This window comes from Dermacentor albipictus, chromosome 1, assembly GCF_038994185.2.
Source record: "Dermacentor albipictus isolate Rhodes 1998 colony chromosome 1, USDA_Dalb.pri_finalv2, whole genome shotgun sequence".
Taxonomy (NCBI): Eukaryota; Metazoa; Arthropoda; class Arachnida; order Ixodida; family Ixodidae; genus Dermacentor; species Dermacentor albipictus.
Genome location: NC_091821.1, coordinates 289,107,895 through 289,121,947, shown reverse-complemented (window position 1 = coordinate 289,121,947; position 14,053 = coordinate 289,107,895). Strand labels below are relative to the sequence as shown.

At 53.6% G+C, this 14,053-nt stretch overlaps 1 protein-coding gene and 1 pseudogene across 2 annotated transcripts in view; both read left to right on the top strand.

Annotated features, from left to right (window-relative positions):
- LOC139054444 (atrial natriuretic peptide-converting enzyme-like) overlaps window positions 1-14,053 on the top strand; it is a 784,429-nt gene that overhangs the window by 397,316 nt on the left and 373,060 nt on the right. The window lies entirely within an intron of this gene.
- On the top strand, window positions 766-2,418 carry LOC139054964 (uncharacterized; annotated as a pseudogene).

The window sequence follows — 14,053 nt, the reverse complement described above, 5'->3', positions numbered from 1 at the left end:
GGAGTGGTGTGATAGATAGCTACGCAGTAAGTCTAAAGCAATGCCTCTAATTCCATAAAAGGGTAATTTAGAAAAAAGTATGTCATGGTGAATTGAATCAAATGCTTTATTAATGTCTAAATAGAAGCCTATTGTGTATTGCCGGTTTTCTATATTGGCAAGAATTTTATCACGTGTTTCAAGCAACGCAGATTCAGTGGATTTACCCCTTTGAAAGCCATACTGATTCGGGGATATAAGGTGGTGCTTTTGCATGTGTCCAGCTATTCTAGAATTTAAGGTTTTTTCAATAATTTTAGAAAAACTGGAAGTATGGATATCGGCAGGTAATTAGTGATGTAATCAGTTGCGCCACCTTTATGCAACACAACGATCCTAGCAATTTCCATGTTATCCGGAAATGTGCCTGTAGAAAACACAATGTTTGTTATGTCACAAAGGACATAACATAACCGCTCCGTGATTGCTAGCCGATTGCGCAGTGCTAATCACCTCGAACCAAACTTTTGCTTGCACCAATGTGTCCGTGAAGGCGAGCGGCATCGACCGATACCAGCTGACCCCAGAGGTGCGTTTTTCATTGCTACATTTCGTGACTACTTCTACCGCCGCCGTGCGAAGGATTGCTAGGCTTAGGCGTGTTCCGTGGACGCTAGGCCCAACACCGTCGCACCGACAGCGGCCCGCCGTACATCCCGGCGGCTGCCGCTCCTCAGCTCCGAGATGGAGGCGCCCTCTCAAACAACAATGATCGTGGACAATCACATGTGGGTTCAAGTTCAAGGATAAGAGCTATCACCCGAGGAATACCACAGCGACGCCGGATGAACGCTCGCGGGGGAACGCATGTCGAGGCTGTGCCAGCGGACCCCCGCCAGCGGCAAGCCCAATGGACCTGGCGGGAGTCAAACAAGCACTAGGTTGAAATTCTACAAGAACGTCAGAGCCTCGGCCATCAAGGCAGCACGCATGCCAGCCATGCCACTAGAGGAAAGCAAGATAGTTGTTAGACCCAGAGGGGGACTGGACATCGTCAAGACCGGCATTACCACCGTCGCTGCGGCCTTACTCGCTGCGGCCAACATCACGAGTGAGGAAAGCACCGCGGACACCATCTGCCCCAACACGTAAGAGAACATCATGGTCATCAGTACACCGAACGAAGACAACGCGGCAAGGTACGCTAAAATCCAGGAAATCTCTATTCAAGGCAAACGCTACGAGGTCAGCGCATATCGCACGGCACCTCACGACACCGTAAAGGGCGTCATCGGAGGCATCCCCATCGACGCGAGCGCCTACGAGCTAGATAGAAATATCGTCAACGAGAGGAACCCGCTACCAGTGGCCGCAAAAAGGATTGGAAGCACGGCCACTGCGATTGTGGTGTTCCAGGGACCCAAGGTACCGAACTTCGCCCGATACGGAGTCACCCTGATACCGTGCCGCCTCTACAAGAAACAGATCGATGTCTGCCAGCAGTGCGGCCGAGTGGGACACCGCAAGGACGTGTGCCCGACCCCCACAATCAAGACGTGCCTGGCCTGCGGACTCGCGAACCCTACAGAAGACCATCGCTGTACCCCAAAATGTAAGTTGTGCGGAGACGAACACCCCACCGGAGACCGAACGTGCAAGGCGAAATACAAGATCCCCTACGTAGTGCGCAAGAGACAGTGGGAGTGCCGACAGGTCGAACGCCAGCTGCTGTCGGAGAGCAATTTCCCGCCACTCGACAAGCCGCCAGGTGCGCGAAAGTCAAGGACCCCATCGGGAAACCGCGCGCCCAAATCCAGAGACAGCAGCTGCTCCAAGAGAAGCCTCAGCAGGAAAACGTCACCCTCACGTGAGCGAGTGAGCTGGGTCGACGCAGCGAAAGGAAACAATATAAGGAACGCGCAGAAAATCACCGAAACCACGGAGAAAGAAGATATGAACAAGGTGCGGGAGGCAAATGAGATCCTAAGACAAGAAAACGCGGCGTTGCGAGCGACCATCACCAACCTCACGAAAGAGATCGCCGAGATCGGTCAGTTGCTGCTATGCAACAACGAGCCTCTACAGAGACCCACGCCAAGCACAAGCAAGACCGAGGAAATGACAACGAACATCCAGGAGAAAGCCATAGAGGAACCGGCACCGAAGAAGCGAGCCATCGAGGCCACGCGCACGCAAGCAGAAAACGATCGCATCGACAGCCTCGAAGCGAGATTTGAAGCGACATTCAGCAAACTCGAACAGCTAATCACGACGAACATCGCAGCAGTGACAGCATTGAAAGAAACAATGGAGACCTACCAAGCCGAGAACACGAACAGATTCGCCTACATCGAAAGGACCTTACAGGCGATGGTAAGCCACCCGACGTTTGCGCCCCTATTCGCGCAACATCCGCCCAACCAGGGAGCCCCGTACACGCCAACGCAATCATGGCCGCCAACGCAACACCAGCAGCAGCAGGTGTAACCGCGGTGCAGTGGAACTGTCGCGGCTTCGGAAGGAAGAAGGCAGTCATCTAACAGCGCATCGTACATGCCGCGCGCAAGCCAGACGTTCTACTACTACAAGAGACACTCACCGACGCACCGTCCCTCCCCGGCTACAGAGTGCACAAGGGACCGCCCGACGGCAGAGGCCTGTGCACCCCGGTCAGGAAGGGACTCACGGTCGTCGAACACGAGCTGGAAAGCAATATCAAGATCGAGCACACACTCATGGAAATCATCCCGGGCAACAAGAGAAAATGAAGCATATTTCTGCTCAACGTCTACAGCAACCCATCGCAGAGAAAACAGAGATTCAAGACATTACTGCACAGAGCCAGCACCGCAGCTGGCCGCAACACGCTGATCGCGTGCGGAGACTTCAACGCGATGAACCCTGCCTGGGGCTACAACAAGTGCACAGCAAAGGGCCGCGACCTGTACCAAGACGCCACGGAACTCGACTTCAGCCTCATCACGGACCCGACACATCCGACGAGAATTGGTAACTCCTTGTCCCGGGACACCACTTCGGATCTCACGTTCATCAAGAACGACATCCGGGGCGCGATCACCTGGAGAAACACGGGGACCGACCTAGGCAGCGACCACACCATCGTGGAAATCGGCATACCGGAACACAACGACACCAGCATCACAACACACAGATGGATAGGCTGGGATGCCTTTCGAGACGCCAGAAGCCAGAAGAGCGATGGTGACGACGAGATGGTAGACATCGACTCGTGGACGGCGGAAATCATCAAGAGCGTACGCGACGCGACCAAAGAAATTGAAACGGGTGCGGAGATCGACAAAGTAGACAGCCGGCTTGCGCTTATCATCGAAGCCAAACAGTCGATACTCAATCGCTGGAAAAAACAACGGCTTAACCGCAGACTGAGAAAGAAGGTGGTGGAGCTGAACCGAGCGATCGAGGATCACTGCCGCGCTCTCTGCACGCAACAGTGGAACGAGATCTCCAACGTGGCAGACGGGCAGATGTACAGCGGGAAGGCCTGAAACCTGCTGCGGCACCTGCTCGACGAAGCCAAGACCAAGTCGCACCAAAGGGACAGACTCGCCAGGCTCATACATCGGGCGGTCTCAGCACACGGCGTCGACGAAGTCACCAGGCGCACTAACGACAAACACCTGCCGACTACACCCACCGAACAACACGCGCCGTACAGTACAGCGGCCTGCATAACGCGAAGCTCGATCGTGACATCGACGTCGAGGAGGTACGCGCGGCCCTGCACAACCTCAACAGCCGGTCGGCAGCCGGCCAGACCTCGTCGCGAACAAGGCGCTCAAGAACCTCGATGACGGCTTGATTGAAAACCTCGCAAAATACTACAACAAGTGCTGGAGAGCGGGCGCGGTGCCAAAGCTGTGGAAGACAGCCAAGACCATCCTGATCCCCAAGCCGGGGAAGCCGCCGGACACGGATAACCTCCGGCCCATCTCGCTCACGTCCTGCGTGGGCAAGGTGCTGGAGCACGTCCTACTCAACAGGTGGCAAGACTACCTGGAACGAGAAGGGTTGTACCCGCCCACTTTGATCGACTTCAGACAGCACCTCAGCACGCAGGACGCGATGCTACTGCTCAAATATCAAATCATCGATGATGGCGGCAGCGCCCGCGACAACAAAGCAATCCTTGGGCTCGACCTGCAGAGCGCCTTCGATATCGTGAAACACTCGGCGATTCTGTCCCAAGTCTCCAAGCTCAACATGGGCGAAAGATCCCTACGACTACATCAAGGACTTCCTCACGGACAGGACCGTCGAGCTACGAGCAGGCGACCTACAGACGCAAGAGAAGAAGCTCGGGAACACCGGCACACCACAGGGATCGGTCATTTCGCCGATGCTGTTTAACCTGGTAATGATCGGAGTGGCCGAAAAGCTCGGGCACATCGAAGACGTCAGGCACACCATCTAAGCGGACGATATCATGCTTTGGTTGACCGGTGGCAGCGACGCCCATATCGATAGCGCGCTGCAAGCCGCCGTCGACGCAATAGAAGATCAGCTGGAAGGCACCGGACTGAGATGTTCGCCGAGCAAGTCGGAGCTTCTCATACTCCCACCTACCAAAAATAGCAGAGGCAAGACCAGACAACGCGAAAACTAAAAAATCAGAATTGTCACCAAATGCGGCAACGTGATCCCCGAGGTCGGCAAAATTAGGATCCTAGGCATGGTCATCGAAAAGCACGGAAGAAACGGCGAAACCATCACCCGTCTCAAGGCAAAAGCAGCCAACGCGATTCGACTCCTCAAACGAATCACTTCCCGAAAGGCTGGCATGAGAGAGGAGAGCCTAATTAGGCTTGTGCAATCCTTCGTCATCAGCCACGTCGCGTACGTTGCAGCCTACCACAGTTGGCTGCAACACGACCGAAACAAAATCAACGTGCTCATCAGAAGAGCGTACAAGACGGCGCTGGGCCTGTTCCAGTCCACGAGCACGACCCGCTTGTTACAACTCGGGATACACAATACGCCCGAAGAAATAGCCGAAGCGCAACGGACCTCTCAAATGGAGCGGCTGTCCATGAACAAAGCCGGGAGGAAGATACTGGACGATCTGGGAAGTAGACGCTCGAACGAGATGGAGATGAAGCTCCCCGTCCCCGAAGATGTCCGACGCCAGACCAGAATCGACCCCATACCGAAGAACATGAATTCCGAGTTCAACAAGGGAAGAAGAGCGGCGAGGGCCAAGGCTCTCATCAACCAGCATGCCAACGACAAACACGCGCGATACGTGGACGCGGCTGAATACCAACAGAACGCCTTCGCAGCGGTCGTCATAGAGGCGTCAACCGGCGCCACGAGGACGGCAGCGAGCGTGAGAAGCGCCGGAACGGAACAAGCGGAGGAGGTAGCCATCGCCCTGGCCATCGCCGACGCAGACTGCCACACGGTGCTGAGTGACTCAAGACAGGCGGTGCGAAACTTCGCCAAAGGCCAAATCTGCAGGGAGGCTGAGCGCGTACTGCGAGCGGTCAAACTAGAACAATGAAAAGTACGACTCAAGTGGTTCCCGGCGCACGCGGGCGACGCGTCGGAACGCAATGAGAACCATAATGAAACGGCACACGCAGCGGCGCGAGCGCTAACCAACCGCGCCCCGGCGACACACCGTCCGACTTTGTTCGGAACCAAGGACCGCATGACGGATTACAATGAAATCACGAAGGCCTACCACCTGGCTCGCAGGACTCTCCCACCCCCGCACCCGAGACTGAGCCGAGCTGAGGCAGTAGTACTGAGAAAGCTCCAGACCGGATCGCTACCGAGCCCGAGACTGATGAATCGCACGTACCCCGAGACATATCCGACAGATATGTGCAGAGTGTGCAGGAGGGAGACCACAGACTACACGCACATCTTGTGGGACTGCGTTAAATATCCAGAAGAAGCAAAATCAAGAATGCTCCCACCGCGGCTCGAGGCAGCCGCGAAGAGCTACGACCGAGACGATCAGCTCTGGGCCGTCCAGCAGGTCCTCGAGGCGCTCGAAACGCACGGACCCAGCGAGCCGGCAACGGTGAGCGGAAACCCGCGCCGAGTAACGGCGACTTCGAGGATGACGTAGGCTCTCGTCGGGTCGCGCGAGCGCCCAGCTGCAGGCATAAATAAAGTTGCCTCCAATCCAATCCAATTGGCGCTACTTTAATACCGTCATAACCACAAGAAGAGCTGTTCTTTAAATTGCTAATAATGTGTGCTTTTTCTGTAGGTGTAACAGGACGAACATACATAGTATGCTGGCCTCGCGGATCGCACTTGACGGGATCAAAGCGTCCGCTGTCCAGCTAGATAACGGGTCGAACGCAGTTGAACATTTAAAACAAACTTTAATTACACTGAGAAGGTCAAAAAAGCAAGTCAAAAATACACAAAACGTTCAGTTTTAGCCCCGTAAAAAAGTGGTCCGGTCTCTAGGGCTGGTGGGGCGAGTCTGCCCGTCCCGCGCTTTTCCAACTGTGGTTTCCATCCCCGTCGACGCCCCCGGGCACGGGAAACAACAGCCGACCACCCCGAAGCGTCGTCACTGGGTTTCTTTCAGGAACCGAACGGAGGGAGCGGGGTCCTTTCTCTCGCGCACAGCTTGGAGTCCGCGGGGGGCCAGTGAAAGAGAAAGCCATAAAAGTAAGGGAGGCCCGCTTCCCTCTTGAAAGAAAAGTCTGGCCGTGCATTCGCGACGCGCACAGAACACTCCCCGTCTGGTGTCTTCCGTTGTTAAGACGCCACCACTATATCACGGTCACAGCAAACGCACAACTTCTGTTGTTGGCCGGAAGAATGTTTTCACAACCCCGTCTTTGGCTGTTTTCAGCTCGACCTTGCGCACCCTTCCATCTGCGCTGGGCAGGCTTCGTGTAATCACTCCGACGGGCCAGTCGTTGCGGGTTGCTTCTTTATCCCTGAGTAGAACGACGTCGCCTTCTTTGAGGTCGGGTTTTGTTGTTTGCCATTTTCGGCGTTGTTGCAAAGTAGTGACATACGTTGTGCGCCAGCGCTTCCAGAACTCGTCAGCCAGGTTTTGCACGAGACGCCAATGCCGTTTGTAGAGGTTGCTTGTATCTAACTGCCCAGTTGTTACAGATGCGCTTCCGTGTTTTTGGGTTAAGAGTGTCGCCGGAGTTAGGATTGTGGGATCTTCGGGGTCAGACGAAGTAGGAGTTATGGGCCTGGCATTAATGATGGCCGCAACTTCTGCCAAAAAGGTTGCAAGAATGTCATGCGTGAGTCGTTGATGACGTGACTGCATGAGCATTGAGTCAAGAATGCGACGTGCAATGCCTATCATCCGCTCCCACGCACCGCCCATATGGGACGCGTGCGGTGGATTGAATATCCATTTGCAGCCGTTTCCGCTGAGGAACTTGCCTATTTGTGAGCGATGAATGCCCTCAGCGCTGATTCCAAGTTCTCTGCAAGCTCCGATAAAATTGGTCCCGCAGTCAGAGCGTATTAGCTTGACGGGCCCTCGCACTGCTAGGAACCTTCGGAAGGCATTAATGAAACTCGACGTATCCATTGATTCGATCAGCTCAATGTGCACTGCGCGAATGCTTAAGCAAGTGAACATGACTGCCCAGCGCTTGCTGTTTGCAACACCACCTCTCGTTCGGCGAGAGGCAATCATCCAGGGACCAAAAACATCGATTCCAACATTCGTGAAAGGAGGATCTGTGCTGATTCGGTCTGCTGGAAGGTCAGCCATCTTCTGGTCGTGAAAGCGCCCTCGCAGCTTCTTGCATGAAATGCATGCTTGCAGCACGGATGAGATGCACCTTTTACCTCCGACGATCCAATACCCAGCAGCTCGTACGGCTCCTTCTGTGAAGTGTCGGCCCTGGTGTTGCACGCATTCATGGTGGTGGCGCACGAGAAGCGTCGCCACATGGTGCCGACCTGGCAATAAGAGAGGGTGTTTCTCATCGTCTGGAAGGTCGCTTCTGTTCAAGCGGCCGCCGACGCGGATCAAGCCGTTGGCGTCTAAGAATGGGTCAAGCTTTCGAAGCGAGCTTGTCTTGTGAACCTGCTCTCCTCTCTGGATACAGCATATCTCTTCATAAAATGCGTCCTGCTGTACTGCGCGAATGATGACGAGCCTGGCTTTGGAGAGCGCCTCAACGGGAGCTACCTCTCCTTGTGATGCGTTCTTTGCGCGATGGGCAACCTGGATCAGACTTGCCACAGCACGAGTGAGAGATTTCCAGTTCGAGAGTCTATGAAAGCGTTCAGCTCCGAGTCGCTGTCGTCTGTTCACCTCCGTCGCCAGAGTGCAGACTTCAGGGCGTATTTCTTTGTCTTCATCAGGATTTAAGAGGATGAAGCTCGACGACCGTGCTTCCTCTTCTCGTCGTGAGAGAAAATCAGGTCCGGACAACCAGTTCGTGCTTTTAAGCTGTGCTGCTGGAATCGCTCTAGTGGCGTGGTCTGCTGGATTTTCGTCTGTGTGAACGTATTTCCATTGTTCAGGTTGCGTGCTGCTACGTATCCGCTGCACCCTGTTGGCCACATACACGTAGAACCTTCTTGTTTCGTTGTATATGTAACCCAAGACCGCTTTGTTATCCGTGTAGAACGTGACCGAGTTCGGCTGGAAGTCCAATTCTCGTAGTATAGAATCGGTCATCTCTACAGCAAGCACTGCTGCACACAACTCAAGCCTTGGGATGGTGTGTTCTGGTTGTGGAGCAAGCTTGGCCTTTCCCATGACAAATCCGACGTGTTTGTTTCCTTGCTTGTCAGTCACGCGTAGGTATGCCACAGCTGCGACGGCCCTTGTGGACGCGTCTGAAAATACATGAATGTCCCTGCTTTCGGCTTCAAGCGTCGAGACTGGCGCATACGTTCTTCGCACGTGAAGGTGCTGTAGTGTCTGGAGAGAGTTCTTCCACTCGTCCCATCTCTGCTTTTTCTCGTCCGAAAGCGGTGTGTCCCAGTCATAACCCTTCGTCACGAGGTCACGGAGAAGGTACTTGCCTTGAACCGTTATTGGAGCCACAAACCCTGGTGGATCGTAAAGGCTGTTGACGGTCGACAGCACTCCTCGCCGCGTATATGGCCTGTCCTGACGAGGAGCCCTGAAGACGAAGCTGTCGTCGCCTATGTCCCACAGCAGACCGAGACTTCTCTGCGTAAGCGACGCGTCTGTGCCGAAGTCGAGGTTCTTCAGTCCCTGGGCGTGGTCCTCTCGAGGAAATGCATTCAGCACCTTCTGCCTATTCGAAGCTATCTTGTGCAGCCTTATGTTAGCCGTTGCAAGCATTTTCTGTGTTCTTTGCAGCAGACTAATGGCATCTTCTTCGCTCGGAAGAGACTTAATTGCATCATCGACGTAGAAATATCTTTCAACGAACTTCCTGGCATCTTCGCCAAATCGGGGGGCAGCTTGTTGGGCAGTCCGTCGAAGGCCATACGTTGAAATAGCTGGCGATGGGCTGTTGCCGAAAACGTGAACCTTCATTCGGCACTCTATGACTTCTCTGGAGATATCGTTGCCCTTAAACCAGAGGAACCTCAGGTAGTTCTGATGGTCCTCGCGAACCATGAAACTGTAGAACATTTGCTGGACGTCCGCTGTAACCGCAACTGGTTCTTGCCGGAAGCGTATCAAAATCCCCACGAGGTTATTCGTCAGGTCAGGGCCGGTCAGGAGGACGTTGTTCAGAGATACCCCTTCATACTGAGCGCTGGAGTCAAATACGACTCGGATTTGATCAGGCTTCTGGGGTTGGTGAACGCCGAATATGGGCAGATACCAACATTCTTCGTCCACGTGAAGTGGTGGAGCTTCCTCCGCATGACCCTTGATGAAGAGCTCGTTCATGAAGTTCACGAAACGTTCCCTTGTTTCAGGATTTTTTCGCAGGGTACGCCGTAGCGAGAGCAGACGAGACAGAGCTTGTTCTCTGTTGTTCGGAAGCCGACTTCTCGGTGTGCGAAAGGGGAGAGGGGCGACCCAATTGTTTAATTTGTCTTGGGTGAATTCACTGTTCATTATCTTGAGGAATGTCTTGTCTTCCATGGAGAGAGCACGCTGGTTGTCAAATTCTGTTGTCTCGAAAAGATTCGGGGCCAGGTTGTCATCCAATGTTGCTGCCAATCGTAAATCTTTTGAGACCTTATCCGCAGAGTAGAGAATCGGCGCCTCCCTAACAAAGAAATGTCTTGGGCATGGCTCAAAAAGAGATGGTCGCCCACTGTCCAGCACATGGGTCTTGAACACGTTGACGCTGCCCGTTTTCCGCGTTCGACCAACGCAAACGTCACCGACAATGACCCATCCGAGGTCGAGCTTCTGAGCATACGGCGCGTCGTGGGGTCCGTTGATTGTCTGACGAACCTTGTGAGCTCTTAGGATGTCCCGGCCAAGAAGGAGCAGTATTCCAGCCTCCTCGAGAGGCGGAATGTGATTTGCTACTGACTTCAAGTGCGGGTAGTGCATTGCAGCGTCAGGTGTCGGAATTTCCTCTCTGTTTTCTGGAATTGCCTTGCACTCGAGGAGAGGTGGAAGAGGAAACTTGACTTCGCCTGACATGCTCTGCACGAAAAAACCATGAGCGACTCTTCCAACCACTTCAGTACTGCCGGAGCAAGTGCGGAGCGTGTATTGCGTAGGCGTCCCCTTCACTCCGAAATCGTTGAGGAGTTCTGGCCTAACCAACGAGCGATTACTCTGGTCGTCAAGAATCGCGTACGCTCTAACTGTCTTCTCAGGCTGAGTCTCATGCGTGACCTCTACGAGGCAGATTTTGGCACACGACCTTGTGCTGTTGTCAGCGTTTGCCACTTCAGTACGCCTAGATGTGACTCTTCTTTCTGAGTCATCTGTGGTACTGTCATCAGACCCACTAGCCCTTGACGGCTCTGAGGTTGGCGGTGCTGGGTCAAGCGCTGTGGCGTGGTCGGCGCTGTCGCATATGAGGCATATCACAACTGCCTGACATTGCCACTGCATGTGGTTCTTGGATGAGCAGCATCGTAGGCAGATCCCTTGCTTCTTTATGAAAGATTGCCGCTCTTCCAAAGTTTTCTCACGGAAGGCGCGACACCTTTCCAAAGGGTGAGGTTTCTTGTGATATGGACACCACCTTTTAAAGTCCTTCGATTCCGGTTGCTGTTCGTTAGCAGTGGCATCTCGATTAATTTTGGCAGAAGCAGGATCCACTTCTGTTTTCCTTGCTGACACAGACGATCTTTGCCGCGTGCTCTTGGTAGCATTGTCTTGCTTCCTCTGATTGAATTCAGACGGCGCATTTTGTGCACGCAAGATGAAACTCGGGTCGTTCCTCATGCTGGCCTGATCTCTAACAAATTTGCAAAAGAAAGAAAAGGGTGGAAATGCAGTGTCATGATCTTTTTTGTATTTCGACCCCGCCGACATCCAATTTTCTTGAAGTCCAGATGGCAACTTCGAGACAATTTTGTTGACCCCTCTTGCGGTATCCAAATAGCCAAGACCGGCAAGATACGGGTCAGTTTTCGCAGCCTCGAGTTCTAGCAAGAGGTCGCCAAGTTCCTGGAGTCTGGTATTTTCCCGGTAAGATATCTTCGGAAAGTCTTCCAGCCGCTTCAGTAGTGCATCCTCAATTGCCTCAGGGCGCCCGAAGACGTCGTCGAGCCGTTTCCACACAACGTTCCAGCCCGTTGAAAAGTCATCCACGTGCACCGATTTCAACCTCCGAGCCTGATTTGACGATTCAGGGCCAAGCCATTTGATGAGGAGGTCTAGCTCTTCTTGGGCAGAAAGACCTAGATCTCTGACGACACCTTTGAACGATGATTTCCAAGCGCGAAAGTTCTCAGGTCGATCATCAAACTTGATAAGACCGCTTGAAACAAGGTCTTTGCGGCACAGGAATTTGAGGACATCGGCTAGCTCTGAGCTTGAACTGTTGTGTGTCGGGGCGTGCACAAGCGGGTGCGGACCAACTCGTAAGTTCATAAGACGACTCGTAGCTCCAGCATGCTTACAACTTGGGTTGTTAGGGGCAGCATCGTAGTCAGGTGGACGGTCATCAGCTCGCAGACGCATCGAATTATTCGCGGCTGTGTTGGCCCTCGGCGACGTGCGAGCATTGTTTACGTCGTCGCTTGAGTTGGTAACGGCCTCCTCAGTAAACACGAGCGCAGAGTTGCGTAGGGCTTGCTGCTCATCGATATAACTCCTAGTCTGCAGCGTTCGGTCCACAGGAGGGAGCGTGCGCATGCGCTCCCCGCCATCCTGCTCCACGGCTGCCTCGAGCGCATTCGCCTGTGCGTTTGCAGCTGCCGCTTCTTTTTCGTGCTGCAAAATATCCAATTCAGCCTCAATCCTTGCCTTTTCAATACGCATCGCGGCCTCTCTGCGACCAAACTCTGCTCTGGCCCGGACGGCTTCAGCTTGTGCGCGTGCTTGTACGGCGGCTAGGCTGATTGTTGACGAGCCCGATCGTCGTGACCTCGAAGAAACGCTTGAGTGGGCCGATAGAGAGTGCTGCGACGTTACCTCTTGTAAGCGGTCGCGTTCTCGTTCTGTAGCCTCACGTAATTTGTCGCTTACAGTCACATAACGATCTGCGTCGATTGCTTTCTGGAGTTCTAATTCCTGCTGGGTTTCCGATCTGCTCGTTTTGGCGAGGAAGGTAGAGTATCTGGCGGCGACGTGCTCGTAGCGCTCATAACTTGCGCGAAGCTGCGTTGCGGCGTTGTTAACGTCTTCCTCTTTCGCACATGACACTTTCAAAATAGCTGTCTCCACGTTCTTCCAGGCAGCGTCTATTCTCCGGGAGTGCTCTTCGCGGCTCGTTTCATACGTTTCTTTGGCTTTCATGGAAAACGTAGTTGCTCTTTGTGGTCGAATATTTGCCGTGGAAGCTTCATGCTCAGCTGTCATAATTTGAGACGTTTCAGGCGTCAGCTTGTCCTGATCCATTTTGGCGTGCGTGCTTCACGACGTATCTCACTCAAAGCGGACGTATGCCGTGAAGCCTGCTAAGCTGCGCGATGAAATTTGAAACGAGCCCACCTTGTCGTTGCCCTGTGTGCCGTCAGCTGCTCAACTTGTAGGCGATGCCGTGTCCTTGCAGTAGGCGGATGTCATGGTCCAACCGGAGGTCTTGCCGTGCGACGTATTCCACTGCAGCGGATGTTGAGTTGGCGGCCGATGGCAGTCGACTTCACTTTTTTACTATGCTGGCCTCGCGGATCGCACTTGACGGGATCAAAGCGTCCGCTGTCCAGCTAGATAACGGGTCGAACGCAGTTGAACATTTAAAACAAACTTTAATTACACTGAGAAGGTCAAAAAAGCAAGTCAAAAATACACAAAACGTTCAGTTTTAGCCCCGTAAAAAAGTGGTCCGGTCTCTAGGGCTGGTGGGGCGAGTCTGCCCGTCCCATTTTTACTATGCTGGCCTCGCGGATCGCACTTGACGGGATCAAAGCGTCCGCTGTCCAGCTAGATAACGGGTCGAACGCAGTTGAACATTTAAAACAAACTTTAATTACACTGAGAAGGTCAAAAAAGCAAGTCAAAAATACACAAAACGTTCAGTTTTAGCCCCGTAAAAAAGTGGTCCGGTCTCTAGGGCTGGTGGGGCGAGTCTGCCCGTCCCGCGCTTTTCCAACTGTGGTTTCCATCCCCGTCGACGCCCCCGGGCACGGGAAACAACAGCCGACCACCCCGAAGCGTCGTCACTGGGTTTCTTTCAGGAACCGAACGGAGGGAGCGGGGTCCTTTCTCTCGCGCACAGCTTGGAGTCCGCGGGGGGCCAGTGAAAGAGAAAGCCATAAAAGTAAGGGAGGCCCGCTTCCCTCTTGAAAGAAAAGTCTGGCCGTGCATTCGCGACGCGCACAGAACACATAGTATTTTGCAAACTGGTGTTATTATAGTCCTTAAAGTTGTTGCTAACTTCTGAGTCAAAGGAGCCAAAGCATAAGAGCTCCTGATTGAATACTTCAGCGAGGGACTTCCCGCTTAGCACTTTATCGCCGTACGTAAGGTCCTGGGGAATGCTGTTTTTTGTGTGCCGCAATAGGTCCTTTAGAGTTCGCC